At 35.2% G+C, this 27,732-nt stretch overlaps 1 protein-coding gene across 5 annotated transcripts in view; it reads right to left on the bottom strand.

The window, feature by feature from the left end:
• Positions 1-27,732, bottom strand: part of LOC145297523 (uncharacterized) — a 609,211-nt gene that overhangs the window by 400,276 nt on the left and 181,203 nt on the right. Inside the window, exon 1 of one of the 5 annotated variants that reach the window (XM_080143438.1) lies at positions 17,023-17,413. The exons of 3 other annotated variants lie outside the window; for them this stretch is intronic. The gene's annotated coding sequence lies outside the window, so the exon portion shown is untranslated. Of the gene's footprint in view, positions 1-17,022; positions 17,414-27,732 lie in introns of those variants that run through there. One more of the 5 variants, XM_080143439.1, reaches the window with a different exon arrangement.

Below are 27,732 nucleotides of genomic sequence, written 5' to 3'. Positions count from 1 at the left end.
CCAGAGTTTGACAAAAGACATCTGAAGAAAGTCAGGTTACATCGGCTGAAACGTTAGAACAGCACTCAAGATGAGAACAGTTTTATTGCTCAAGTTTCCATTTATTAAAAGCTTTGGTAAACATTGTGAATGGCTAAATTATTTGAAGCAACTTCATTGGCAACTTCCTCTAATTTTGATTAATTATCATTGTGCAAAACCATTTTGACTGAACTAGGATATTAATGGAGCAAGCCAACCCCAAAATATCTGAAGATCATATAATGGCAGGCTTGTATTTTAACTTTTTTTTTTGTTTTCACTTTTAGAAGGGTCGAAGTGCTGCTGCTTATCAAAAAAGAGACGTTTTCTATAAATCATATGTCGAAAGACACTTATCCACCCTCTGCACTAATTTTGGCTTCATTCACTTTTCAAAGAAAAAAAAAAAAAAAAAAAAAAAAAAAAAAAAAAAGGATGAACAAAGTGAAGAATTTTAAATTATTCCATCAACAAATTCTTTTCGATTTTAACAAAGTGTTCAATTCACTATGTAAATTTAATTTCTAAAGATAAAAATGTAAAGGCTGATACCCCCTCCCAATAAATAAATATAAAAAAAAAACAAAAAAAAAACTGAACGCTGAGCCAACGTCTGAAACCTTTCACGTGTTCTGAAAGTCACTTATAAGTGGAACTTTCTATTTGTCTGTATTTTAAATTTTTGGTAAACGAATATCTCTGCTTCTTTTACACATGGAAGCATTAATATTAAGTTCTCATGCTTGAAATTCTTTATATCTTCAAATATTTATTCATAATGTTTGGTTTGGTAGTTTTGTAGAAGAAATTGGTTTTTCAAACAAATCAAAGCATTAATACTAAATAATAAATATGAATGAATAAACGAGAATGTTAATATTCCTGCAAAACAGACCAAACTTAAAATTATTTTAAGTACTGTACGTATACCGATTCTCAAGCTCTGAAAAACTCTATATGGCTCATTTGCATATGTACTTTTTTTTAAAAACGTTTCTATATTATGCAATATACATTTATAATTTGTATTGACAAATACCACTGTATGCATGCAATGATTTCATCTGTAGTACTATTATAATTATTGATACAATTAATTAAAGAGATTTTATTTAAACTATAATGCTTTAAAATCATTTTTAGCATTTCATTTTCATGGAGATAATTACATGAAAACTGGCATCAAATGGTACTGATGTGATAAACAGCTATAAAACTTGGACCTTAGCCAAAAGGCCAAGGAACCATTAAAAATAAAATTATATATTAGTGGCCAGGCAAGGTCACAGGGGAGACAACCAAGCAAAAAAATCTTAAGCAAAATTCAACTTAAAGCAGTAAAACTAAAGCTGGCTCACTAGGACACACACACACACACATATATATATATATATATATATATATATATATATATATATATGAAAATGTACACTAGTTTGGGCATATTTCATTGGTTTGAAAATATAGGTTTTTTTTTAATCAATTGTCATAAAATTTTAACCATAGAATAGTATTATAATCTTCTAAAAGCCTGAAAATTTTCACATAGTTTCGCCCCATAGACCTAAAGATATGAGCATTTCAATATTCAAATTGGCGACGAGTATAGATATACCACTTTTGGGACAATTTTATAAGTTCGAAATCTTGACAACTACTGATCAGAATTTAACAAATTGTTGGAAAGCTAATGACCCTGAATTGTGTAGTGGGCTATGTGACATTTGCCATTAAGGTCGCACATTACTGTTTCAAGAAGTGAGGGATAACTTTTCCATATTAATTTAATATAAAATGAACACCCACTTATTGGCCACTTTGCTTCCTGGGATTTTTACTGCTATTTTCATTTTCAACACCCTCGAAAACCTAATAGTGGTAATTTTAAAGAATTTTTTGTGGGTGTAAAGATACTGCGCCATTACCAATACTTCAATCACAGTCATTTATTTTCCTAGTTTTGCATATGAATTACAAAATATCTCCCCAAAACCTCTGGGCTTGATGGAGGTGGAGACAAGAACTGGTTGCTATGGTTTTAAATGATCTGAAATAACAGCAAGGGAAGACTTGATTCCAAATATTTCTTATGTTATATCTCCCCTCTTTGGTTTTCATACATAAAGTAAATTTCACAGTGTATAAGGATTATTCGATACTGGAGATATAATGATACCTTATTTTGAAAAGAGGAGAGATATAAAAAAATAGGAGAAATATTTGGAATCAAGCCTCCCCTTGCCGTTATTTCAGATTATTTGAAACCATAGCAGCAAGTTTTTGTCTCCCCTCCATCAAGCACAGAGGTTAAAGGGAAATCATATATATATTTCTGTAGAAATATATTTTCTTATTATATATCAATCCTTATATGAGAAGCTCAATGTGATTACAGAGCAATATATAAAATAAATGACAAAAATTTATATTCCAAAATTCATGATGTTGACCATCTTATAATTTATTCCTTTAAATCAGTTGATTTATACAATTCATACACACACACTATATATATATATATATATATATATATATACACACACTACCAATATTACTCTGCCTTACTTGGGGGGGGGGTGCTTGATGCCTTTTTTATGCTTATTTTGATTTGTATCTTTTGCAATTCCAATTTAAAAAATTTTTTTTTTATTGTAATCCTGAAATTATTTCAGTAAATTTCGGTTATAGACACCTTACTGATCAACGTAACCCCCACACAGCGGATGTAACGTGTCAGTAACACTCCACTTTCTGATTTGTCCCTTTAGCAACTATTCTTCCAGCTCAAAACCAACTACTTTGGCGAGGTTTCGTGGCCATGATTTCTTGAACCGTATGCAAAAGAAACCACAAGATCAACATCGACTATCTATTCGTTGTAAGAATTTATGTGGTTGTCACTGTAAAGTTCTACGATTAGTCAACTGCATCGAAAAATTCCTTATCTTATGTTGCCGGGCATACTATTTGTGCTTGGTTGTTGTTGGCGCCTATGTTTTGTTAAATCAACATTAGAAACCTCTGAATCACATTTTCACTAAATATGTGTGTAGGCAGTTTTGCAATTTCTTCAGGATCAGTTGCTTGTTAATTACAAAGTTTAATTAAACTACCATAATATTCCAGTTTTATATTGCAAAAATAAATAATTTACAAATATACACACATAAATTTTCTTATCTTATAAATAAACTACTTTCCAAAAAAAAAAACATTAAGAAATTCACTTGCAGGGTTTGAACCTACAGACCATGTCATGCGAAAAAGACACGCTAACAACTTACCCACAGTACAATTTTCATAGCACGTTGTTCTATCATTGTTGTTAAGTGACAACGTGGAAAAAATGGCTTTACTGATGATAAAGTAAAATAACGGTTTCCATTATTGGTAATTATCGGGGGGGGGGGCGTATTCTGAGACAAGACTTAATATCATTCCCAGACTTATACACTAAAGTTCTGTAAATTTTAAAGAATCTGCTCAGCTGTTTTGGAGTCTGTAAGGAACGGTCCTGGATATGACAAACTATATCCGATGGTGAGACCCCAGCTTGTGGGCTTTGGGAAGTGTAGAGCCACCCTTTAATTGCCATTTCTCTCAGGTTCACCCTGATCTGGAGTGGTAGTACCTGTTAGGGTCCCAACTATGGGTTAAATAGAAAGACTTGAAAGAAAAAAAACAAAAAATATATTCTATTAAAAAAAAATTTCTTCAAAATAACTAGATTCGGCATTAAATAACCTGGAAAGGGTTGATATGCCATAAAACAAGAACAACCAAACCTATAAGGAACAAACTCACACATACAAAGTTGCATTCATATAATTATAGAGATAACACACAGCTAAGCTGTTTAGGTCTGGAGGATCTAGTCCAATTATATTATTAGCGGCACTTTCTGTTTGTATGTCTGTCCGTATTATAAAGTTTTTAAGGAAGATAATTACATGAAATCTTTTGGCATCAAATTGCCCTGATGTTATGGAGAAAAAGATACTACACCAAAAGGCCAAAGAGACAAAAAAAAAAAAAAAAAAAAAAAAATGCTTTCAAGAGTAGCCATTTTTAAATGAATGAAAAATATCCATAAATATACAGAGTACATCAATGTCTAGTAATTTTTTTTTTTTTTAAATTTACTTTTAATTTATTCATACCAATAATATTGTGGGGTCTGTGTTCATGCTTGCCATTCATAAAAAGGAATGTTTTTCTTTTAATTTATTCATGTCAATAATATTGTGACTTCTTTTTAGGCTCGGGTCTAATCTTTATCCTTTAATTCATAAAATGTTGCCAAATTTTAAAAAATTGCTCAACAGGATGCTGCCCCACTCCACCCAAAAAATACATATTCTGATTGAAACCAATTAGATTTTAATGCTTACAATTACAAATAGATATATTCCATGTTTTCAATAAATTTTTATTCAAATTTTTTGTATTTAAATGTTACAAAAAGGAATGTGACTCGAAAAAAAAAAAAAAAAAAAAAAAAGTAAATTTTAGATTAAAATTTTTTCCAAAACGAAAATATTTAAATATCAAGAATTACCAAAATCGCCGAAGAATGAAAAAAAATAATAAAAATAAAAAAAAAATAATAAAAATCTATAATATAAATCCCACCTGTCTGTTTAAATATTTGTATGCATGTATATCTGGTGTGGACATGTGTTAAAAGCACACAGATTTCTTAGCGTCATACTGTGCTTCTCCCAGACAACTCAACCCCACATGCACCGTCATGACCACTGCCATGCAGACGGGGCTCTGATGAACGGAGAGTGTCCCGTGCCGTATAACTGGATTTCCACTGCCTTGTCGGCTAAGGTTTTTTAACCAAAGGCTAAGGGTGAGATAACCCTGACAGAGGAACTTAGGGCCTATAAGCTGCAGCATACATGACCCACCAACATGTGGAATATGCTCTGGTGCCCAGTAACCTAAGTCCCAGTCATGGATCAAATGGCATGATGAGTGGAGGGGGCTCCGTAAGCTGTGGTGAAGGCAACCTCTCTAGGAGAAGGAAAACTGATATAAAATCTGCAGTGAATGCTGCATCCAATGGTTTTGACTTGCTCTTCTTTTTGGTTCAATGCGGCAGTTGTTCAGAGAGTGAGATTGTCTCGATGCAAAGTATTTCCTCACTATAAAAAGCTTCAAGCACAGGCATTACTTGATATGTAATGCAATACACATTTTACCATCAGTGTGTATCTCGATAACAAAAAGGCTGGCTGTAGCCTAAAACGGCAAATGGACACTCAATGAGGTCTGATGCGGATATAGGCGTCAATGGAAATAAAGGCTCTGGAACATCCAAGGTCTGGTCCGGCAGATGTTCAGGGCACAACAGCCTGGACCCTGTCATCGGCAGATGTGCAGGACTGTAGACGGTTCATAGAAGTGACCCTCCGGTATGTGCTGCTCATGTTTGCCTCATTTGAGCCAGAGATGTATTAAGTAATGGCAATACTCGAGAACGAGTTTGCTGCCATCATGTCTGCCTAAAACTTTCGACAGAGGCTATTGAGATAGGTATCGTTTTGAAGCTCGACTCTTGACAACAAATATTAAAAAATTGGCTAAAAATGTTAATTCTTTCACCCTAAACTAGGCACTTTACAAGGAGGGGTCACCTTTTTCGCCAATATTTTCAAAAGTCAACCGGTTTTCAATTGACTAGCCTTAATTTAAACCTTCACCACTTCTGGTTTGGCGATAGGTGCAACGGCAAAGACGTCACTTTTTTTCCTCACATTCTTTTCCTCCTTCACGGTACGGGTTTGAGCCTGCCTGCCTGCCTTTTTTTGTTTATTTTGCTCAACACACACCTCCAAACACCCAGGCAACACCGGGCACCCAGGCTAGTAAGAAAAAAAAAAAAATTCATTAGCCGCTAAATTCATATAAAACTGATAATTTGTTCAACACTGACTATATCCGAGTTTAGTTTAACCCTTTTCACCAATAGCTGGAGAGAGGAGATAACGGTTCATATTTTTCTTAAAGCATAGTAATAAACAATGCATTAAGCTTTATGTACCCAGTTTGATTTTGTAATGTTTACTTTGTGATTCTCACTTGGAATCGTCCATTACCTGTTGTGTTAAACTTTAGCATAAGAGGAAATGGACAATTCCAAACGAGCACACATGCACCGATAATAGAGCGATTATAATAATGTATAATTCCTGAATTAATTGTCTATACACATAATTATAATAACTAATTTACATCTACTTAAGCTTTAGTAGGGAATTGTGTTAATGTTACAACCGATTAAGATAGTGCTCAATTATAATGAATAGCATCAACTGTGTATGTACATTATGGGAGGGAGGGAGGTATTATGCTTCTTTCTCTAAAGTCAATTCTTATCATTTCATATTTTTCTTGGCCTTCCAATGTGAACTAGACTTGCTACCTCGGATGTTCTTGAAAAACGCATCCATTCTGTCAAAATGACCATATCATCAGAGTCTCCTGTTCTGCACACATCTCCCTATACTTTCTAGATTTATTCTTTCTCTGAGGTCATCAAATCTAAGCCTGTCTTTAAGACTTGTATTAGTCATCCATCATATCATTCTGATAATGTTTCTTTCCATGCAACACATGTCCTCAATCCTTACTAGCTAGGTTTCACTTCCATGCATCATTACACTCCTTCCCTTGGTCGATAATAGTTGAAGTTTCAAAATAAAATCCACTTCAAATAACTCATTTCCACAGATGTAGTCAACCTAAAAAATCTGACAACTATCATCCATCCTTTGAATGTGGGTATACCATCAAAATTTATCATGGCATACTTACGATGACACACCGATTATCATTAGATCACTGTAGTTAAGCAACGTTAAGCCTGGTTAGTACCAGATGGGTGACCAATTTGGGGATTCCAAGCGCTGTATGTAGGAGGATGTCGACACCTCCCTTCAAAAACCTAACGTCATCATCTCCCCTAATGGGGATATACATGCGACTGGTGACCGCTTGTGAATTTTATACTACCATGGAACTTCCCCCTTTGGGGAAAGCCGGTTAAACCTGCATAGGGTTAGTGCCGTTTCCATACCATCAGGATCTCCTGTTCAGCACACACCATCTTTAAGACTCACATTACATATCCGTTGCCATCATTCTTATTGGCCACATTTCGCTTCCATATCATAGGTTTTTTTTTTCTACTAAAATGTTACTGCTAAAAATGATAATTTTGGGGACTAAATTTTAAGACAAAATAAAACTGAAGTGACCCCCCCCCACTCTTCTCAGAGCACTGTCGGCAGCACTCCTTCTAAAAGGGAGAGGATTGATGTTTTGTATACCGACTTTAAAGTCACATAGTTAAAAAAAAAAATTTTTTTTTTTTTTTTTAGACAAGACTTCATTAACGGTTTACTCTGCAAAGTGAGCAAGGGGTGGGGGTATAAATTCAATATTTTTTCCGTCTTTGGAAACAAAAAGAAAAAAAAAGGAAGATCGTTAATTCTAAAAATAACCCCTTAATTCTTTGATTTTTTTTCTCCCCCCCCCTTTTTTTTAGGCCAGTTGCCAATATTGGAATGCCGGCCATTCGTTCTGCAGGAATCAATCGGTCAGTACACCAGGAGAAGAATGCTAACCAATTTGTTTCATTAGAACACAATTTCAGGCTTAAATGAAGTGAGAAAATGGTGTAAGGAAAAACTTGTGTTAAATGTACAAATATATTTTCATTCAACATCATATCCTTTATTATATGCACACATTATTACTATAATAATAATTGTGTATCAATCAATTTTATCTTTCCCACATAAAGTATAACCCCGGGATACGGCATTAATCCGTTCCGGGGGTTGGGATCGTGAGGTGAAATCGCCATATAGCAGGGCCTAAGCAAAATTTTTACAAAGTACATATTAAAAAATGAGTAACAAAATAGAGTACAGTATATAATTCACATGTATATAATCAAATAACATAAATAACACTGTAAGGCGAGGCAAATGCCGTAACCAGGGGCTGGAAAAACATTGTATTCACATCGTAATCTGAAAAAAAAAAAAAAAAAAAAAAAAAAAAAAAAAACGTATCCTAAGGCCACCGTATCCTGGGTGGCTACTTTAATACAAAATAAATGCTAAAATATTCCTCATTTTCGGGATTGAATTATCTTTCTTTTCTTTTTTTTTTTTTTTATATAAATGTTGTTCCAGACAAGGCACAAAGCAACTTGTAACATGCTAAAAAGAATTAAAAAGATGATTATCTCAAAGACAGGAGGCATCTATTGACTTTAGTCTTGAAAATATAAAATAAAAAAAAAAAATTTTAAAAAAGATTTAAAAAAAGACAAAGGCATATAGGTAGGAGGAAAACAGTCAGCAGAAAGAGTTGCACAAACTTGGAATTCTTGAAAAGAAGCTATGTTAAAATGTTTGAGAGAAAAAAAAATGGTTTTAACTGTTCTAATTAAACGTAATTTATAATTACTCTTATTTTTTTTTTTAATTACATTCACTTCAAAGGTAAGTCACCACTTGGATGTAAGGGGTTACTATTTGAGACCATGTTTAGAGGAGACGAGCAAGATGTTTTACATTACATTTAAATTTTTGCATGTCAGTACAGTCAGGGAAGCAGGAAGGGAATTCCAAAGTCTAGCTGTCCGAGGAAAGAAACTATTAGAGTAGAAGGCTTCTGGCATTTAGGGACCTCTACAGTGAAGGGGTGTGATTTTGTTGCTATGCAGGTTTGCTGGAGTACCTCTCTATGTTGATTCGACCATTATTTCTTGATTTGAGAATTTTGACAGTGGTTATTTTTTCTTTTTTTTAGCAATGTCATCTAATTTAGATAGTGCCGATACACACCACAAACACTGATGTAAATTAGATGGCAAAATAAATTTTACTGCTATATAATAATAATCATCATATAGAAGCTGTGTACATTAAACATATCATATCCATTAATTATACGAACATATATCTATTATTACTTTTGCAGACTTTTATCCTCATCTCCATAGTCGTTAGGTCAATGGTGCAATGGATAGGTGAGCATTGTCTGAAGATAGCGGTTTCAATCCTACCCAAAACCGGCCAAAAGATTAGTTGGCCAGAACGTGGTGAGACGACAACTATGGAAGGCAGTAATTACTGGAGTTGGTTGTGATTAACAACCTGAAGAAGGTCAGAGGATGAGTTCGCTGAAACGCGGCAAAACAACAACTATGGAGATGAGGATAACAGTTCGCAAAAGAATGAATACACGGATAAGTTGCAGTTGATGAATTTTCAAATAAACTGAGAAGAATGTTGGCAGTAGTTGTGACCCAGCGAGGTGCAGGTATATATCTAGTCTATATAACTAAAATATTGAATGTTATCTTTTATCTTTGCTTTTTCATACGCACAGTAGATGTTGTCATGGATTAAAAAAGAAAAATATTGTACTTTCATTTGTCAATGATTTACAAATTGATGTGTACGGAAAAACAGTGTAAGTAAAAATGTTGTATTATTAGTGACAAATGATAAAACGCCTGATCATTACCGAGAAAGAAATATATATATAACTAGCCTGGTTGCCAGGCGTTGCCCGGGTGGTTGGAGTTGTGTGTTTAAAAAAAAAAAAAAAAAAAAAAAAAAAAAAAGTGGTAGTAAGGCAGGCAAGCTCGAACCCATGAATGTGGAGAGAGGTGTTTTTAAAAATGGTAGTAACGTGAGTAGGGAATCCAAACAACAGCAGTGGGCAGCCAGGGTAAAAGGAGGTGTTTAAAAAAAAAAAAAAAAAAAAAAACGTGGTAGTAGGCAGGCAGGCTCGAACCCATGACGCGAAGGTGGAAAAGAAAGTGAAAGAAAATCTGACGTCTTAGCCGATGTCTCAATGACGTGACCAGAAGTCAAAAGCATTGAAATTAACCAAAGTCAATCCAACGGTGACGATGACTTTCTAAAATGTCAGCGAAAAAAAAAAAAAAAAAAAAAAAAAAAATCGATCCCTCCTTGTACAAAACGGTGAAGGAATTAATGTTTTTGGCCAATTTTTCGATATTTGTCATTTGAGACGTAGAGCTTGAAAATGATACTGATCTTGTCAGGATCTATCACCTTTGTTGAAAGTTTTTGCGAGACATACAAACACAAATACATACATTCAAACAGACAGGAGAGATTTATATTAAAGACTAGCGGAGGGTGCCCGGCATTGCCCAGGTGTTTGAGAAAAAAAAAAGTGTTAGTAGGCAGGCAGGCTTGAACCCATGACACAAAAGCGGAAAAGAAGTGAAAGAAAAGCTGAGATCTTGCTACAACGCAAGAGGTAGTGAAAAGCATTCAAATTTAACCATTAAAAAGTTGACTTGAAGTGAATAAGTTAAGAATCATGCAGGTGCAGAAACAAAGGTTGGCTACAGGCCAGTTACTGCTTCCTCACGATGTTGGTGAAAATCAGCTCCCTCTTCTTGCGGGAGAGCGCTCCAAATGAATAGCAATTGTTTGATATGAAGGGTTTTCCTGACATTGATCAAAGCTAATTGCCTTTCTGGAGGTCCCGGCCGGAAAGCCGACGAACTGATCCTATTCATTAGTATTGCTTTATTTATACAAAAAAGATGAACACACGCGAAAGGAAGGAATAGCGTGAATTTTTTAAAAGTTGATCAAATTAAACGTAGAGTCGATGTCCGTTCGCAAATCGTAGATATTATAATCTAGAGAGTAAATAAAAAGTTCTAAATAGTAACACTCTCGAGAACCCCCCCGCCCCCGAAAAAACCTTTCTTACAAAACGTGCACACCATTTTTGCCTTTATATATAATTTAAAAAGGATGACGTCAAAGCATGAATGATAGCTTTTGACAAATTTAGAAATAGTTGTGACGACAACAGGTAACGGGTTGTCTACACGGACAGCCATTTCATAATTTATGAAACATCAGTGTTGTTAGACGTAGCAAATGTATTCATGCCAAAATTCAAATGGCTATACCACAGAAGTAATAAGAATGGATTTGAGAGAAAGAGGGATTAGGGTTATTTTAGAAGTTAATTTCTAAAAGCCATCCAACACATGCCGGCATGTAAAACTGAATACAATGATGAAACTAGTCAACTTTTGTTTCGTTTTATTACATCTAGACAGATTCCACCATATTGACTTTTTTATGGAACCCTCTCCAATAAAAAAATAAAAATAAAAAATCCTTTTAAAGAATTGTGATCTGTAATGCCTAATCAGTAGCAACGAGCCATTTTTGTTTATTTTTTATTTATTCATTTTACAAAACATTTCTTCAAACAAACACTTTGTAGGATGTTCGACTGATTCAACGCTATCTTTTTTGTTGTAATTATTTTATTACTTATTGAAAATTATTAATAAACACAAAGATACTCTTTGCATGCACTTGCATAGCACATTCCTACTGAAACTACATTCTTAAATTTAAAAATTACCGTTTCTTTTTGTTTTTTTTTTCTTCACTAAAGGGGTCACCACTTATCAAGGCTCAAAGACCACTCGCAGATATGGTTTAATGAGTGTCAGGTGGTCGGTGAAGCAACACGATGATGATCAGTGATGGTGGAACTTGAGTATAATTTGATTATATATTTTACATATAATATTTACATATTTATATATATGAGGATGGCTCAGCAAGAATTTGTTGCCTTGAAAACGACCATGTTATAGTTACCTGGGAAGCAGCCCCACTGTATTGTATTCTACAGATTGATAGTTCTAGGAAAGAAACTTTGTTTATGGAATTTTCGTTTAACTTTAGGCATTGATTGAAAGTTGGGGAAATTGTTGTAGCTTAGAGGAGTATTTGTTGCGAATGTTTTTCAGGAAGGGGGGGGGAGGCTGTAGATTGAAACTCAGTGGAGCACCTGCCAGAAAAATAATGATAGAACAAAACACGTTCCTGTAGACCGAGGGAAGGGAGTGCGTGGTGGTGTGCGTGTGTATTGGGGGAGAGGGGGCTAATTAGACAAAAGCTTTCAGAGACTACATTCAAATTTTTGTTTCATGTAGAGAACTTCACAGCATGAAAACTAAACAAATGTTTGTCTAAAGATTGATCCAATAGAAATCTGTGTTAATCCTTGGGTTTACCACAGTTGGATTAAGATAATAGGGGATTAAAATTATTCCTGAGGAAGAGGAGAGATGGAACAGAGATATGGTTTCTCTCATGCTATAATTGAGAGACTAGTAACAGTGGGGGTGCGGGGTGGGGGTAAAAATCAAGACGGTGTTTTTTTTTGTTTAGCGATTTTCCTCTCATTTATTTAAAAAAAAAAAAAAAAAAAAAAAAGCTATTTTCCCTTGCATTCTATACACAGAAATACAAGATAATTCACGAAGATACACCAGTTCCCCATCAGATCACAGGAGTTAAGCAACATTAAGACTGGTCAGTACTAAAATGGGTGATCATTTGGGAAATTCCAGGTGTTGTATGTACTCTGTTTACCTCAACATTGTTTCCAGTCATCTAGCACTTCTCCTTGCCACTGGACTCTCTTGGGGGGAGGGATTGTGCAACCCTTGCCTCACAATTACACGTGTAGCTACCCTTACATGGGGTTATCCATTGTCTCTTTAGACTAAACGGAGGCATCATCTACATAGTCTCCACCCCCATCACCATGCAGTAGTTATGTGATGTTCATTTTTGTCATTTCTATTAATTTTTTTTTCCAGAAAATTAATATTTTGGAAACAATGAAAACATTATTTGGATTCTTCAGATTATTCTTTTCATTTTGCTTGTTATTCGAACAACGTTTCAGTCCATATACAATTCAATGGTGACCTTAGTTATAATTAATAGTTCCTCCATTGTATTAAATTCTATACCAGTTCTTAGTAGGTGATCATCGTCGAGCATATGCACTGATTTTTTCTGATATACATACATACATACATTGAAGATGAGAACAGTAGTCCGAATAATCCAAATACAGATTATCACTCTTCATATCAAAAGTTCAGAATGTTTATGTACAAAATCGATTTTGTAATAAAATCCAGACATTCTATAAATTGTTAACATTTTTCAATCCCATAAATTCTTTTCATTTCATTCACTTTAAAATTTATAAATAATTAGCACGACCCATGTAACTTTCTTCTAACATTCAAGCAATTTTTTTGTTTTCTTCAACATAACCAAAGTAGAATCTTGGCCATTTCTGAAATAGCCTTTCTCCTGTTATTGCGGTATGTGCTGCTTGGTCTTGCGCAGTTATAGGAAGTTCACCCTCATAGGCTTTGCCTTCTCTCTTTGAGAAGGTTAGTTTAATGCTAATCGCCCCCCCCCCCTATCGAGCAATGCCGGTAGGGCATCCCCAGGCATGTTTTTTTCAGGCCAGAGTGTCGTTCTTTGGAAGTGATGGCTCATCAATCTCACTTTTTGTCACATTTTTTCATTAGCGAGAGATAACTCCATTACTAAAGCACAGAAAAGAAAAGTAGCATGTACTGTGGACCAGGTAACAGCATTTTTATTAATTTTTGTAGCAATCTATAATATAAATCTCACCTGTCTGTTTAAATGTATGTATATATGCATGTATGTATGCCTAAAACTTTTGACAGAGGCGACGGATTTTCACAAGATCAGTATCATTTTGAGGCTCGACGTCTCAGACGACAAATATTAAAAAATTGGTCAAAAACATTAATTCCTTCACCCTTAACTGGGCAGTTTTCTACAAGGAGGGATCGATTTTTTGCGAGCCATTTTTACAAGTCATCGCATCGGTTGGACTGACTTTGCCTAATTTTAACGTTCCGAACTTCTGGTCGCATCATGGGGTAGAGGTAAGACTTCAGATTTTCTTTTTCTCTTGATTGATTTGATAACATAATAAAAATGGTAAACTCTACAGATTGACTTAAATATTCACTTCTTTTATATATGAATAAATAAGTAAATCAGGGAGTGAAAATGAGAGGCTAAGGAAAGAAAAAGGAGACAAGATGAATTGAGAGAAAAAGAATAGAAAAATCACTGCATTTACTGCTGAAAACAGTGAATACAAATATTACAAAATATTAAATATTTATGTTACAAAAATTAAATCAACACGCATCACAAGTTCAAGCTGGGGGGGTATTGGAGGAGAGAGAGAGAGAGAGAGAGAGAGAGAGAGAGAGAGAGAGAGAGAGAGAGAGAGAGAAGCGTCCCCCCCCCCATCCAAAAGAGAAGTTTTTATCATAAAATACTTTACTGCTTTCATCAGCCATCTTTGGACCTATGGGGTTGCTGGTGTTTGACCCCACCCCCAACTTTAAACCTAAAAATACCATGTTGATCTGAATTTTTTTAAATTAGTCTTAGTCGGATTTTGACCTTAGAATTCACCCTCGTCCGTTCGTTCCCAAAATTCTCAAAAACTACTCATTACATTTTTCTGAAATTTTGCATGAAGTTACAACTACCCAAGGGAGGAAATGTAACATTCTCAGATTTTTGATAAAAATTCTGGTTGCATCAAAAGGTGTCAAAATGACCTAAAATAATGCTTTATGGAACATAGAATCTTTTCCGACCATTAGATTTTGCTGAAAATTATCCAAAAGGAAGATCACATGGACATACATCTGAAAACATAATATTTGAGATCAGGGTGTTTTAGGAGTGAAAAACACCTTTATGGGCTAATTTTTATTTTTCTCCTAAAATTCAAGGGATCACTCGGGGGGGGGGGATATAGTTTTTGGTTTGTTATAAAAAGTTACAATCTTATTAAATAATCAAGAACTATTCGATTCCTTTCTATCCAACAAAACCAAAAATTATTTATCAACTAGATGTTTTGCTTGTTAAAAAGGCAAATTACAGACGACTTAGAACGAGTACTTTAAATTTTTGCTTCAAATATTAACATCTATTAATCTTTAGCTGTGTGTCGAACAGATACCATAATATTTAGTTCGCTACATCTAATCATAACAAAAGTCCAAAAAAAGTTTGAGCCAGATCAGCTCAGCCTAACTGTGCATTGAATGGCTACCAAAATATGAGGTACTTTCAATAAGTTTCCAGACATTTTTTTTGTACAGGCATTAAAAATTGTCTTAGACTCTTGAAAATTCAGTATGTTATTGCTATACATCTTATGACATGGCTGACCAATTTTTTATGATTTCATGTTCAAATGAACAGCTTCACCAGAAATTGGAATACACCCTACAAAAGCAAGATTGTCAAAGCTGGTTAATTTAAAAAATGCAATCTGGACGTGAGAAAACTTTAGAAAAACCATATACAATAAAATTGTTTAAATCTTGGAAAAAAATGCCACAGAAACGTATGGAATACTTCAGAATGCTTTTGGACCATCTTACATGAATTGAGTATCAGATTTTGAGTAGCATAAGAGATTCAAGGAAGGCAGGGAGTCTGAGATGATGAGGTGTGGGAAGAGTAAGGAAATCGGAACACCAGTTGATTGGCCAAATAAAGAATTTCATGGATAAGGACCGTCACGTATCTATAGAGACAGCAAGTGCACAGTTTGATGCCAGTGTGGGAACTGTACACAAAATTATTCACAAGGAGCTGAAGATGTGAAAGATTTGCGCAAAGTTCGTCCCACAATTGCTCCATCCTTGTCACAGACTATTTGACCAAGATGGGACTCAAGACAGTTCCTCACCCTCCCTATAGTCCAGACCTTGCTCCCTGTGACTTTTGGTTATTCCTTAAGCTCAAGGAAAACCTTAGGCTGTCGTTATGAGAAAATTGAGATGAAAGAGGCTGTGATGAAGGTCCTTGACAAGCTCAAACAAGGACTTCCATGGGACCTTCCAGAAGTTGCTGGAACGGTACAAGTGCATTGCAGCCAGAGGAAATTACTTCAAAAGGGACTAGAATTTCATGTGAATCAATAAAAGTGGGCACACAAAAAAAGTCTGGAAACTTATTGAAGACATCTCGTAATCTTAGTTTGCTAAACCTTATAACAAAAGTTCATAGAAGATTTCAGCCAGATTGGTGCAGTACAGACAAAGAAATCATTCAAACACTACTGTGTTTGAATATGTGGTTAAGTAGCAGTTTTAGTCATTTAGAACTGCTTTAAAGTTTCACTGCTCACTCATTTTTCAACTAAATTTCAAACAATTATTACAGTTTATAGATCACCTTCTGCTATCTTGTAATTTTTTTTTCAATTTTGGTTCAGTAAAACAAAAGTTATGAATTTTCTGGTGTTCAAAATCGTAAAAATATATAAGGAGGTGAGCAACGTTTTTTATAACTGGTTTCCATAGCAACCACGTCACGTCAGCAACAACTGAAGTGAAACAGAGAATGAAAGCATGTAAGGGAGATAATTGGGGGGGATTTTATTGAAAGCAGGCGAGTGCCGTACATTGTTATTACATATGTGTTTATGGAGGCAAAAAAAGAAGACTGAAATTAAACAAAGAACAAGTGAATTTATTAGAAACCTGGAAAAATCATGGATTACAATAGAAAACTGCGAGCATGAAAAGTAATATGGTTAAGCTTAAACATGGAAAAGTAAAGGACTAGTTGTTAAAACTGGAAAAGAAAAGGACAAGATATTCTCGTAAAAATATATAAATTCATACTTAAAATATTGCAGCATAAGACTTTTTTTTAATTCAATTTATAACATTATATAATCAATTCTTAATGCTGCCATATTTTAAGTTATAAATTTATTTTTTTTACTAGAATATCTTCTTTTTTAGTTTTAACAACTAGTCCTTTACTTTTCCATGTTTAAGCTTAGCCATATTACTTTTCATGCTCACAGTTTTCTATTGTAATATAATACATATTTATTTCTAAAATTAAAATTCTGAATTTCAGAATTTTTATCTTTCTCAATTAGTCCATGGAAAAAAAGAGGAAACATTTCTGATGAATTAAAACATTGAAGCTGACAGACAAGTGTAAAAAAAAAAAGAAAATGGAAAAAATAAAAGAATAAAAAGGTACAAGTCTACGTTACCATATTAGCCCTGTGCAAACAAAAGTGTGATATGGACAGTCCCAACCAAAATTGTCATTGCTATGGATGACAAAGAAAGCAGCAGCGTGTGTGTAAGGAGGCGGGGAATGAGTACTTGTTGGCTGGTGACTGCCATTTGTTGATGTCCAGCCTGACATCACCACCCAATCCCGCGGCGACCCAAGCACTTCCCTTGCAGGAATCGCTGTTCAAATGTGACCCTTGTGCTGATTTATCCAAACCCAGTGTTTGCAGGAGGGAGCTGCCATCATTATTGTGAAAGAAGGAAGTTGTGTTGTTTGAGATAAAAATAAGCTGGGGAGAAAGAAAGAAAAGAGCCAAAACCAATAGAATATCCTGCTGCCAGACAAGTTCAACTTGAAAAACTCCAGGATCTTAAAAAAAAAAAAAAAAAAAAAAAAAAGCATGGGGGAGATTGGGGAAGGAGAGGGAGGAGGAGGAGGAGGAGGAGGAGGAGATAAGAAACAATTGTTCCCCCCAAAAGAGTTCTATTGTATTTTGTTTGGTTTTCACAAACAGGAATTTATTTGGAAAAAGAGGAAACATCAAAACAAAAAGAGTGTGCGGATTTTGATGTTGGTCAAATTCTAAGATTCGGTATGACAAATCTAAAATTGTATACAAATTAAGATAAAATCCAAGTTTTTTTTTTTTCTTAATTCATTTTGGAAAATTACTAAAAAAAATAAAAAGTGGATTATTTAGATTGCTCCGACCATTGTTCTCATCTCAGGTATTATTCTCCCATTTCACTTGATATGATCTCCGACATTATGTTCCTGACTTTTTTTTTTTTTTTTTTTTTTTAGATGATAATGAAAACGACTTCATATTCATTTCATTTCATAGACACGTCGCACATTTCGAATTCTACCGACCATATTTCGGCAGAAAAAAGAACAAAAACATTCTTTACCCCAGTCATCAATCAGAGCCATACATCTGGAGAAGGTCGGAGCTTATTTGTATAATTTGGATTATTTGTATAATTTGGATTATTTGGACTATTGTTCCAATCTTGTGTTATTTTTATGTTTAGATCGATGTAACCTCTGTCGAAGTCAGGAATCTTTCTGTCACACTCGAAATTCCATACATTAGAATCTAGAGTTCGACAAGATACACCTGAAAGAGGTTGGAAGTTACATCGATCAAAATGTTGTGCAAAGATGTACTCAAGATGAGGACAGTAATCCGAATGATGCAAATAACCTCCAACCTTCTTCAGGTGTAGCTTGACAATGGCTCTTATTATTTATATATGGCACAATCATGTTGACACACCAGTTCTCACCAGATTACCAAAGTTAAGCAATGTTGAGCCTGGCCAGTACCAGATGGGTGACCATTTGGGAAGGCGAAGCGCTGTATGTACCGCATGGTAAAATACCAGGTTGAGAAACTGGTGCAGTCTATCCTTCTCTTGAGGGTAGATGGGACTTTCTTAAGCCGTGGTAGGCACCCCACCTAGTGATGGCATCACGATAAAAGAAATAACCTTGATAGGCCTGGCAAAGCATCAAGTATTCAGCTACTGACAAGATTTGAATTACACTACAAACTTGTGTAGTGAGTTCAATCTCAGCTGTGGCTGTGCTTGATGGATGGCTTGACTGAGCTCCAATCCATGCCCCCCCCTAAAATGTTTCTAACAAATACTCACTTAGCTACAACAACCATCAACAATTTCCCATCTCTATCCATGCTTAAAACTAAAATTCCATGACCAGAGTTTCTTTCCTAGAACTGCCTGTCTGTGGAACAAGATACTGTGGAGCTGCTCCCCTGCTGACTATAACTAACTTGGCCATTTTCAAGTCCAATGTAAGTAAGTTTTTGTTGACCCGTCCTCTTGATTAATTAAGCCCTATCCAATTCCACCATTACTGATCATCACTAAGTTGTCTCACCAACACTTATTAACCTTTATCCTTGAGTGGGCTCCTGGCCTTGATAAGTGGCGAATTTCAAGTAAAAAAAATAATAAAAATAAAAATCAAGTCTGTAGATGATTTTATATAATACTAGCTGTATGCACCCAGTGTTGCCAGGTTGAAACATTTGTGAGCTGAGGGCTTAGTCGCATTTTTTTAAGATACATTGAATATCTTAACTTCTTGTGATCCACTTTTAGGAAAATCATATGTTGAGGCTCCCCCCCCCCCTCATGTTCACCCCAAACAAGGCATAGTGCCACTTTGATAAAGGGGGCTATTATCAAAGATAAGTTGCAGGGAAACTATGTAGGGAGTTGGCTCGAAACTCGAATAAACCTAGAACCCCATCTTCCAACATAGACCCCTACTACCATGTCTCCTTCAACATCAGGGGTCTACGTTCCAACCTTCCAGCGGTTGAAACCCAATCACAGGAGATGAAACCGAACATATTTCTAAGTGAAACTGGAATAGGGCCGACCACTTACCTAGATGAGTTCATAATTAACGGATACTCTAATTTAACAGCTAAATCTGACCCCCAAGATGGGCATGGAATATGTGCCTACATTAAAGATGGCTTCCTGTGTGGCAGGGATATCTCTAGAGAAGATCCTAACTTACCCTATATGTGCTTCCGGGTTGCACTTGCTAACACCACTGCATTTATATTTGCCCTCTATCAGCCCCACAACAGCGGAGTTACTATCTTTAAGAGCATATCTGAGAAAATAGAACACATCCTGTCTGCACATCCCTCGGCTAACATCCACATCTGTAGTGACTTCAACGTCCATAACGTGGAATGGCTGACCCATTCAAATAAGACAGACGATGAGGGGAGGTTTTGTCATGATTTTGCCATTGCTTATGACCTCACTCAGATTGTTCGCGAACCCACCCGTGTGCCCGATACTACAGGTCAATATGCAAGCCTCCTAGACCTTTTTCTCTCAACTTCCCCTGAGCTATGTTCATGTTCCGTTCATTCTCCTCTAGGATCCTCTGACCACTCAGTTGTATCAGTTAAGATAAAAACGAAATGTAATAAGTCCCCTGACGTACCCCTCCACTGTACTGTATACCGATACTCTATGGCTGACTGGGATAGCTTCTGTAGATTCATATCTGATTTATCACTGCACTCCATGTTTAAAAAGGAAGTGTCCTCTATAGTATCAGATCTGATACTATATGGTTAATTGTAGGCATAGACCGATTCATACCATCTAAAAAATTCCAGCAAAAACCTAACAGCCAGCCATGGTTCTCCCCAGAATGTGCTGCTGCTATCGCGCACAGAAATCACTTTTTTCATAGTTACCAACGTAATAGATGCACTGAGACTAAAGCTGCTTTCAGGACTGCCAGCAACCACTGTAAAAGTAATAAAAAATGCAAGAGAGCTATATGCCCAGTCTGTTAAATCCAAGGTAGCTGATCAGCGGCTTGGTTCCCACCAGTTTTGGCAAATAACAAATAGGATCCTGAACAGAAGTGTGTGTTCTATCCCAACCATTATCAATGGACCAGAGGTCATCTCGTCAGCATCAAACAAGGCCAAACTATTTGCAAAGAACTTTGCAGCTAATTCTACCCTATGCGACGAAGGCCATCAACTCCCCATATTTCTTCCTATAACACGCTAGGTAACATACAAATATCCGTGCGTGAGGTCGCCAAGCTAATCAAGAATCTAGATTCCAGTAAAGCAACTGGCCTTGACGGCATCCCAATTATAGCGTTAAAAAAGCTTCAACCAGAACTTGCTCCCATACTTACGAAATTGTTTAAGCGTTGCCTTAAGGAGAAGTGCTTTCCAACTCCCTGGAAGACCTCATCAGTTTGCCCTGTATTTAAGAATTCAGGTGATAAGTCATCTCCTTCTCAGTACAGACCAATAAGTCTCCTGTGTGTTATGAGTAAGTTGCTGGAATCCATATTAAATAGAGAAATAGTCAACCTCCTCAGCAGAAACAACCTTCTTAGTGACACACAATATGGTTTCCGCTCTGCAAGATCTACCGCAGATGTGCTGACGGTTATATCTCATAGGATTAGTGAATCTCTTGACAAAGGCTTCCTTTCTAGGACAATTGCTCTTGACATATCAAAAGCCTTCGACAAGGTATGGCATAAGGATCTACTTCACAAGATTTCCAGCTACGGTATAACTGGAAATGTTTTCTCAATCATTAAATTATATCTCTCCGATAGGCTCAGAAGAGTAGTGGTCGATGGACAAAAATCAGAGGCCTGCAATATTAATACTGGAGTCCCTCAGGGGTCAATCCTGAGCCCAACTCTCTTCCTGATCTACATCAATGACCTGCCTAAACACATACTTAAATCATTCGTTGACATCTATGCTGATGACACGACCATCTACGGCAACACATCAAAGGCTGTAAATGACAAAGTGATTCTCTCTCTGATCTCGAGCGCGTGGTTCAGTGGGGGAAGACGTGGCTGGTTACCTTTAATGCATCTAAAAACCAAACTCCTATCTTTACATCATCAACGCTCTGATCCCCCATCTGGCATCAATTGGGATGGATGGCTCTCGTCTAGGAGAGGTCCCGTGTTTTGACAAGCTTCTGGGCTTGACCTTTACTCCTGATCTGAAATGGAACACGTACATCAAGTCTGTTGCCAAGGTCGCTGGAAAGATGGTGGGATCCTTCTACCGCTCCAGAAGATATCTCATTACTGATGCAATTCTCTATCTATATAAAAGCCAAGTACGTCCAAGGATGGAATACTGCTGCCATATCTGGGCAGGAGCTGCTAAAAACAGCCTATGCTGCCTTGACAGAGTAAAAAATAGACTTCGTGGCTTGGTGGGAGATGCGCTTTTCTCTTCCCTGCAACCTCTCTCCCACAGAAGAGACGTTGCAAGCTTATCTTTGTTTTATCGTTATTTCCATGGCAGGTGCTCATCTGAACTCCAATCTCTGGTCCCCCCTAGCCAATCTTTCACGAAAAACACTCGTCACGAAAAACACTCGTCTAGCCGAATCCACTGTGAAAAATTTCCCCCACTCTTTATCTGTGCCTAAATCAAAACGTGGATTTCATGAACAAAGCTTCTTTCTTAGAATTGCACGCCTGTAGAACTGTTCCGTCTGCCTGCTTCCCACCTGACTACAACTTGGATGTCTTCAAGTCCAACGTTAACAAATTTCTAACGAACCGTAAAGTAAACACTTCATCAAATCTCCACACTAACGTAATGTACTTGCAATAACCCTTATCCCTGAGTGGCTTCCGGGCCTTGATAAGTGGTGACCACTGTGTAAAAAAAAAGCTGAGCAGCAAGATGTCTGTTCACATTACACTTGAACTTTTGCATGTCAGACAGTTGGGAAAGCAGGAACCCGGAAGGGAATTCCAAAGTCTAGTAGTTCCTGGGAAGAAACGATTACAGAAAACCTTACATCTAGGGATCTCTGTGTAGGGGTTGGGATTTTGCTGCTTGTCGGGTTTCTCAGGGGTACAAGAGCTTGTAGTTCGGAGTATCCATTAAAGTACTTGTAGAACAGACAGAGGGATGCAACATTTCGTCGGTGGAGCAGAGGCTGAAGCTTAGATGACAGTTCAGGACCTATCAGGTTGGCAACTCTTTTGAACTCTGCCCAGGAGCGAGAGGCCAGTAGCAGATGCATCAGCCCAAATGTGACAACAATACTCCATGCGAATGGTGGCCTTGTAGAGGTACAGGATACTTTCAGGTGTAAGTAACTTTCTAGTACGGTAGAGAAAGCCCACCTTCCTTGCAGCAACCCTGGCAATGCTCTCAATGTATCTGTTCCAAATGTTCCTTGTGAATGTTAAACTGAAGAGTTTGAAAGAAGTACTTTCAGATAATGTATGTCCGGTAAAAAACTTAATGAATAGCAATTGTCTGATATGAAGAGGGATCAAAGCTGATTGTCTTTAACACCTGCTGGCCACGAAGGCCAGTGACTATTTTTGTTTCGAATCACTTTCACTTTTATATGAAAATGCCAAAGAAACATGCGGAAACCAAGAAATAGCGCAAAAATAGCGTGTAAAAGTCTCTCAAATAAAGGATAGATGTGACCTCCTTTCCTAAGTTTGGAGATATTATAATCTACGGAGTATATAAAAAGTTCTAAGAAACAATAGCTTCATTACTTAACTTCAGTGATATGATGAGAACCGGTATGCCAACGTGATTATGCTGTGTGTGTGTGTATATATACACACACACACACACACACACACACACAAAATAATGCAAATTTTTTTTTCAACTATCATTCCTGTATTAGCATTAAAGCAGATTACTGTAATTTAAATCAATAATACATGTTTTGAAAGACTTACGTTCATAATAAATTAATGTTTGGTGCTATTAAGCTGGAATTGTATCTTCCTATTTTTTTTTAACTCATATATATGTCAATAATTTTGGTGATATTCAGTTATTAAAGTAATTTAATAAAATAAACAAAAATCAACACCTGCATGACATTTGCTATGAAACATAAGCCAAGGAAGAGCGAAGGAGAGGGTATCTGGGTTGCTCTCTCTCCCGTCACTGACTAGGCCTATTTTGCTTTTATGGTTTTTAAAAATTTATTGTCTAATTCTCATATGAAAAATGTATTCGTGTTTAAATGTTTCTTTGCAGCCTTATTTTTCGGAGGGAGGTGGAGTGATCTTTAACATGTTTTTTTTTTTCCTTTACAATAAAAAAGAGAAAAAGAGCCCCCCACCCAATCTCCCACTGCTCAGGTGAATTAATTTCTTCTTTCTCTTGATTATGGGTTTTATTTAAAAGAATGGATAAATTTGTATTAAAGTTAAAAAATTTATCTTTTTATATAAATAAATACGAAAGTTTTAGTCTTATGTTTACAAGAAACTTATGAAATGTTTATTATTTTAAAATTTTGGTTTTAAGTACTTCAAGTAGTGAACTTTGCAAAGCCAGCTAATTTTTATATATATATATATATATATATATATATATATATATATATATATATATATAAAAGCAAGAAGTAACATTATTTATGAAAAACATCCTTTACGTAGGATCCAAGAATTCAACAACAACCACTCAGTATATGATTGTTTCCGAGACGATATTAATTTTTTTTTTTGAATAGAGTCATCACCAGCACCATAATTAAACACAAAAGAGAAAATTTAAATATGATTAACACTAAAAGTGAGTCTATCAAAAGTTTATACAGCAAATCAGGATTATAAGCTATAATTATAAGGTAAATTTAATCTACTTAGAAAATTGTGTATTAGGCAAGTACAAATACTATTTAAACAAAGGGTTCCAATAATGGAAAAATATGTTTTATGCTATTTACATTTCAGATACCCTTAGCAAAGTGGAAAACATGACAAATTGCCGATTAGAGATTATCATGAAAAAAAAAAGAATCTAAATAATTACATAATAAATTCTCCAATAACCTAAATAAGGAGGTTTACAGTTTGTATAGATTAGGGAGTATTATCTCCCATAGAGTACTTAAAGTTGAAGATTTTCATAATTATTTATACTTTGTGCTAAGTAGAGAAAAAGAAAAAGAAAATACACATTGGTCTTTATTATTGAGTGAAGAATGAACTGGAATTAAGACAGATTTACCGATCCAATCCCGGACAACGGCAGGTATTCATCCTAGTTTGAAATAAAATTAAAAAATCGGAAAAAATGTTCGATAAATATTCAATTAGTTTTCTTTTGCTTCTGGGTGAGTCCATCATTCTAAACAAGGGAGTAACAGGTGATAACGTTTGTATTGGCAAAGTGATTTTCAAAAGTCGTTATTGAAATTTTGGACGAAAGAAAGATGACTCTTTATGGCTCATAATTACAAAGAAAACGAAAATGCCCATCTTTTCCACTTGTTTTCATAAAGATGGCGCCTAAAAGGCGGAAGAATTTGTAATGAAAGACGGAATCAAATTTTCCGGTGCCAACCATTATTGTTTGTGTGCGTTTCCTCAAAGAGATTAATATGAAGAGCTGTCAGGAATTCTGTCACTATTTGATGAATTATTCAGACAAGAACTCTCACCTCTGAATCGATACCTTATGGCCGACTGAATTTGACGCTACTGGGTGTTGCTGGTGCTACGGTAGTATTTGTACGATAGTGTTGCTTTATAATTCTATGACCATAAGAGACAAAAAAAAAATCTATTTATTAAATAGCCCAATCGGCACGAACTCTAAAGAATTGCATTGCATTTTGACAAACTAATTATGCTTTTATTTCAACTTTCCCTATCATGCTGGTCTTAGTAGTGGACTACAGCAGTACAAAATATTACAGCATTTTGAAGTATAGACAACTAAACAAAAAAGTGGTAAAAAAATCATATATAACTAATGTTACCGTAACATTTATTAGGTGGGTTTCTACCAGCATTTTGTTTAATTTTTGAGCCATTATAGAGACTCCCTATATGATAGTCTTATGCCAGTCATTTTAGTTTTTGCTCTAACTTAAGATTCGACACTATTTGTGTTTAAAACTAAATAAACGCTTTAAAATAAATTAAAACACAAAAACCTATCCGGGTAGGTAGAAGAGTAACTTATCTTGCCTTTGGTAACATTTTTGTGTTGTACATTTGTTTGTTTCTTTTTGGTTTGTTTTTTTCAATCAATTTTGCTTTGTTGTCTATACTCGAAAATGCCCAAAAGTTAATATTGCAATGTTCAAGCACTATATTTTTTTCCTTTTAATTAAATTAAAATTTATGTTTAAAATTCAGTAATTTATTAAAACACAAATAATCTATCTTTATAAAGTTAAGTATGTTCATATGTTTATACGTGTAGGACTCCTATACTAATAAACCGATCATTATGAATTATGGCATGGTTGATTGGTTTCATGGCATATCAACCTTTTGTGTGTTATTTAATGCTGAATCCAGTGATTTTTAGAAAAAGCTTTTACACTTCAAATTTTTTTACATCTTCAAATATTTATTCATGGAGTTTGGTTTGGTTGTTTTGTAGGTGAAAAATGATTGTTTTTGACTTTGCAAAAGGGGGTAAAAATTAACATTCCCCAAATTTCAGTTACTTCAGAGTATTTAGAAGATTCATAGGGAGCATAATATGGGCACAAACTCTTATTTAAAAATTAAGATTTGTATTAATTTTGATCCATTATACATCAATTTTAATCTTCTGAAGGTTCCATAAAAATGGCGCAAAACTGTTCTGTTTAAGGAATAATCCACGATGTACGAAAAAGTTGTCAAAAAACAAATATATAACAAATAATTGATATCAAAGGCAAGATAAGTTACTTTTCTACCTAACTGAATCAGTGTTAGTATTTTTATTTAATGTAAAATGTTTATTCAGTTCAAAAAACAAGTAATGTTGAAAGCTCCCGGAAAACAAGAAAAAATAGCCGCAATATATCTTTAAATCTTTGAATTCTTGACAATCATTTCAAAAGAAGAAATTGAGCAAAATGGTGAGAGAAACCCACCCAGTAAATGTCACAGTAACACTTATTAACACCAAATCCAATTTTTACGTTAATGACATCAAATTACTCGCCAATCACTTCATCTTTATTAATCAGACAATCTCTTTAATGCATGACAAAGGTGTTAAAATATGTGCAACCATGAAGTGCCTTCACATATTATATAGTTAATCTATATAGTAATAATGTAGTACTTTTAACGTATGTACGTACTTATGTGTCACGCTTTCCAGATTATATGAAAGATGCCACTGTAGAATTTCCACAAGTCCCACTAATAATAATATGACCCCAATAACACCATTCTGTATGTTGTTCATCCAATTGAAAACCTCATTAACCTTATACTCAAGTGGCTTTCAGCCTTGGTAAGTAGTGACAAATAAGTACAAAAAAAAAACAAACAAAAAAAACATGGTAGTCTTGAGTTTCATAATAATTATCAGTCATTTTTGCAAAAGCCTGAATCACTTTTTTTAACCAATTTGTTGAGAGTCAGATTTGTTTCAATTGATTCTCCACTTACTAAAGCGAGTCGGGAGGAGTCAAAATCGGTTTTTAAAACAAATCCCGGTGTTGCATTTTTCTTTTCAGCCAAATCTCCATTTTTGATATGGGAAGTTGGAATCAGACCTTCTGCCCCACTACCAACTTCCAAGCCAGGAATCAAATTAATTTTTTTTCTTTTCCACCCAACTCTGATGTTAAGCTAGTCATATTTATTAAGTAGTCATATTTTAAAAATTAAATATTTTACATACATATTAAATAGAGGAATTATCAAACTGTTCGATTACATCTTTGCACATGCATAATCTACAGATGACAACCCATTTCATTGGTATAATACCTTGGTAATCACTTACTCCCCATCCCCCAATACAAAATTCCTCTAATCTCAAATCAAAAACTGACAAAGAAGAACCAATTATTTAGAGAACGCTCTCAGCAAATGTCATTTAGTGCATGACATAAAAGCCTACCATGAAAACATTCGGCATTGCAGGATTTTCTAAAATAACAATGGCTGCTGGGATTTTATAGTTATTTCAAATGCCAATAATTATTGGCTAAATGGTTAATGACACGGATTGAAAACCTGAGTATGTCAAGATCGAATCTAGTCCGTTCCATGGAAACACTTTCATCAAACCAATACATGACCTTGTCTAACCTGAAGAGGAGACAAATAATATAAAATTTTAAAACAAAGAACACAAATATGGTTGGTTTGACATTCTATC

Source organism: Euprymna scolopes, chromosome 18 (genome assembly GCF_053919585.1).
Source record: "Euprymna scolopes isolate OS-2025 chromosome 18, ASM5391958v1, whole genome shotgun sequence".
Lineage (NCBI taxonomy): Eukaryota > Metazoa > Mollusca > Cephalopoda > Sepiida > Sepiolidae > Euprymna > Euprymna scolopes.
Note: the sequence above shows the minus strand (reverse complement) of the source record. Positions and strands in the feature narration are given on the sequence as shown.